Raw genomic sequence first — 4513 nt, 5'->3', positions numbered from 1 at the left:
TCGGCAGGATAGGGCCTAGAAACTCCCTCGTCTTGGAGATTACTTCTATTAGCAATGATATTGAGGTGGGCTTCCAATTCCTCGATTTTAGCCGATTGAGGATTTTGCTCATTATCGGCTTCTTTCTCTTCTTCAGATGAAGAGACTATGTGATGAGCTTCTTAATTAGAGGTCTCATTCACTTTTTGTTTTGCCTTCGATGTAGACGATCCTCCTTTCCAGGAGGAATCCTGCCGATGTTGTGACTCAGCTTTCTGAAAATTGGCTCTATTGGCAATGATTTGAGTCATCATATCCCAAAGTTGGTTGATGGTTTCCTGTTGTGCGTGGAGCATGGCCTCCTGTTCAGCAATTCTCCTCGCCAGATCTTCATGGTTTTTTGTCATATAGGCGGAGCTCTCATGTTCAACAAAAAAGCTTGATGATTGAGACTCCACAATAGCTGAGTGTTCATCATCGGAATTAGTTCCTCTGGCTAACCTCCGATAGTTGATAGGAAGAATGGCTCTTGTTCTTGTCCGAGTGCGTTTGTAGATTCGTTCAAACTCGTTAGCGATTTCTCTAACGGTCGGTGAACGACTTGTCTCAGAGTCATCTGAACTAGGACTAGTCGTCTCAGAGTCATCCGAACTAGGACCTGAGGCTTTCCCTCTGCCAATCATATTGATAGTGACCCCAGGATACTCGATCTCTAGAGACTTCATCCTGTGAGAACGTCGTCGTTGGTTGGGCAAAGCAACATTCGTAAATTGGTCAAACACCAACAGTTTGGCCACATATGAGCAACATTGACATCCCGAGAGGACCGTAGAAATCAGTCGTTCATATTGGAATGAACGAATGACTTGTTGCATCGGTCTTTCTCTCGATATAAACTTTCCCAAATCTGTTGTGAAGATTCGATGAGAATTACTCACTGATTATGAGGTTTGAATTGGAACCCCCAGTCCATGATTGGACAGGACTGGCTCTTGGTGAACATGGATCTGGTTGAGATGCCTTGAATCCATGAACTTCTTATATCCTCCCCTTAATCTAGTCGCGGTACGCAGAGTATTCGGGGGTCTCGCTACCCAAACGCATGCATGAGATCTAGGTGTTGCTGGTGAAACGCGGTCCTGATGTCTGTATTTTGCTGATGAAACGTAGTCCTGAAGTTTGCATTTTGGTGCTAAAACGTATGCCTGAGAGTTGCGTTCAATTTGTGGAACACACTCCTGAGAGTTGTGTTCTACCAGATTAACGTAGTTTTGAGGTCTGCGTTTTGATGTTGGAACGCGCCTTTGAAGGCTGCATTTTGATTACACAGGGCACTACTGAGGGCTGCGTTTGGCATAAACTGAACCCACTCCTTCGAAGGAGGGGCTGTTCGAACAATCTTGGTAAAAGGAGAGGGCGTCCTTCGGCATAAGAGCAATAATTGGAGCTTTAGTCTTCTTGAAGATTTTACCGATCTTATGCATAGCCTTGGGGCTATGGGATCCAAAGGAGTGTAACTCCTCATACTTCGCTTGATCAAACTCGATGATAAGAGTTTCAACGGTCATTCAAGCGAGCTTGACGTTGGATTGCGCTACCACTTCTTCGTTAGAGAAGCTAGTCCCCAGCGGAGTCACCATCTTTTGTTTTGTGGAAAATTTATAGTAAATAAAATGAAAGAAATTTGATTTGGATTCTCTCGATCTTAATTATAATTTGAATTCCGATTACAAAAGAGAGGAGAATGATCTGGATTCTCCCCTTTGTTTAATTCTAGGTTCTTCACGATGACGATGAGATGCCTCCCTCAAATGCTCGTGTCGAGTTTGCTTCTCGTTGACGATCTGAACGTCTTGTTTCACTGGAACGTGGTCTTCTCCTCACGATTTGACATTGTGGAGAACTTGCAAAGCAAGTTTTAGAACTTTGGACGAGTTGATAACTCTGAACGAGTTTGAAACTATATGAAAGAGTTGATTTAACCAAAATCGGTTTATAGCCAAGGGTGAAAGCTCTCTGTTGTCGAACGTTGCTAAAGGATGAATGTTGATCTCCCCTCGCTACCAAGCCGAAGATCTCCTCTTCGCTGCCAAATCCAAGATCCAAAAAACCCAGCTGAAAAGAAGCCTCGAACTCAGTTGAGTTTACTCATTTTTATAGGGAATTAAGGGGGTGTAACCGCCCCTTAAATCACTCCTAAGTGGGGTATAACCGCCCCCAAATCTTGGGAAACGGTTTTGGAACCGTTCAGCTCATGTTGAATGAGTCAAACAACGTCCAAGTTGGTATTCAGGACCCTAACTCCGCGTTTTAGACTGGAGACGTGGAGTTGGACACCCGCTGGATGTTGAAAAATATGAGGGTCGCTCGCTAGATGTTGAAAAATGTGAGGGTCGTCCGCGTTTTATTTGCTGAGGGTTGGAAACGCGGGGGTCGCCTGCGTTTCAAGAACTGAAACGCGAAGGTGAATTCCGCATTTTAGAAGGAGCTAATGACTTATAACTTCTTCTGTAGAGTGTTGTAAAGACCATTATTGAGTGATCTTTGCCTTGGCTATGAAAATCGTCAGATTGTAACTTTCATCATTGGTGTTTGATGGGGATCAGCTATCTATTATAATTTTTAGACAGCTTACAGTTACTTACAGAAGATGTTGAAGAAATTCAGCTTTAATAGCAATGCAAAGGCTGTGAGTACTCCATTGGCTCCCTTGTCACGCCTCGCTTCCCAAAACACCGGATAATAGGAACATGAACAAGCCTGCGACGTATTAGACTGAGGAGAAATAAGTACTAGACCTTCTACTTAATCTAATACGCTAAGCGTCAAGCAATATAAAACGAAGGCACGTGTCCCTGATCATAGTAGCGAGAATAGAATAAACAACTCAGAATAAAATAATACATATCACGACTGAAATGTCATCCCAGATATAATATTCGGGTCAACATGCCCTTATACAAACTATCCAACTGAATGCTGAAGAGATATAGAAATACATTGATCAAATGGAAATAGAAAGTACTACAAAAGTAATCTAGTGCCCATCAACAACTACAAAAGAGAAAATGACTAAGCTCCAGTTTGTTCTTCTATTCCATCTGGAAGACACTCCGGTTAGGAATACTCCGACTCTAATGTATCATCATACTGGACATGTCCATCCTCTAAATCTGACGTACACCAGAGAAAACATGTATACGTCAGCGTGCATGGCATACTACAAGAACCCACAAGAGAAAATAGAAACGGTGGAATGACCAATGCAATAACCGATGCAACAACAGTAATGACAATAGAAATGTGCAACTAAAAATCTGACAATCTAGATGCAATCAACTACTAGAGTATAATAATCAGGGGAAATCTATAATCATCCACGGTGGTAACCTATATAAGGTGATAATAAAGGAAATTTGTAATTGTAGATATCAAACAAAGCCTACCATAAGACACACAAGCATCTTATTCTTATTTCATATATTATTTGAATTGAAAAAGAATATTTTTATATATATAATTAGGTCCCCGTAAACCTGTCCAGGGGCCATGCCTTCAAGTTAAGTATTGGCCCTTTAGCTCATGTATATATATAACTCGCAATATCAGGAAAATATATATATATATTATATTCTCCGTCCAATTCCTATTTATAAACTACATGTTTGTTAGTTTAATTTAAGTAATTGTGTATGAAATATTGTGCACTAGCCATGAAGTTATCGCGGAACGACTTCTGTACAACTATAAAAATAACTGTGACCCATAACATGTCCGATCAAGAGTGCATTGTCTAGTCGATGCTATATAGTAATAGTTAAGGAAACCTCATACTAGGATATCGATATCAAGGGGACTCAGAACTTCTCACATTGGGATATCGATGTCGAGGTGAGTATAGCCATGCTTTGAAGCACGCTTATAAATCATATTTTTAACAGGAATCATCTCCATGTACAGTCTCTCCTATTGGATAACAACTAGGTAATAAAGTAATAAATTTCTATACAGTCATTCATCAAACAAATCCTACGCATGAAATAATATATCATAGTCTAATCTATGCATGTAATTCATATCAGATCTAAATATTGAAAGACGAGTCAAAGAGCAAGAGGGATATTTCACATACTTAATTCATGACAAACCTAAGAATTATAATGAATAAATAATCAGGAAATATGGATCTTGCCTCGGGGTTTTTATCGAACGAATCGACGTCGTCATGCGAGGCTATAGGCCCACGAATGAGATAGTGGTGACAAGGGATGGTAGACTTTGGTGGTGATAGGGAGGTGGCTGATGGCTACGGGTGGAGCAGCGATTACGGCTTGGGGCTATAGGCGACGACCGTGGTGTAGGGGCGACGATGTTGGATCTCGGGTTAGCGTTGGCTGGAGCAGATCTGAAGGAGCAGATCTGGAGTTGGATACGAAGTTGGTAGATCTGGATTCGAGTAGGGCGAGGCGATCGGTGGTGAAGGAGATGTGGGGTTGGGTTAGAGTAGGCGACGTCGCTGGTTGCTGAGGCAGAG

Source organism: Asparagus officinalis, chromosome 4, assembly GCF_001876935.1.
Source record: "Asparagus officinalis chromosome 4, Aspof.V1, whole genome shotgun sequence".
NCBI lineage: Eukaryota > Viridiplantae > Streptophyta > Magnoliopsida > Asparagales > Asparagaceae > Asparagus > Asparagus officinalis.
This window is presented reverse-complemented; position numbering follows the sequence as displayed.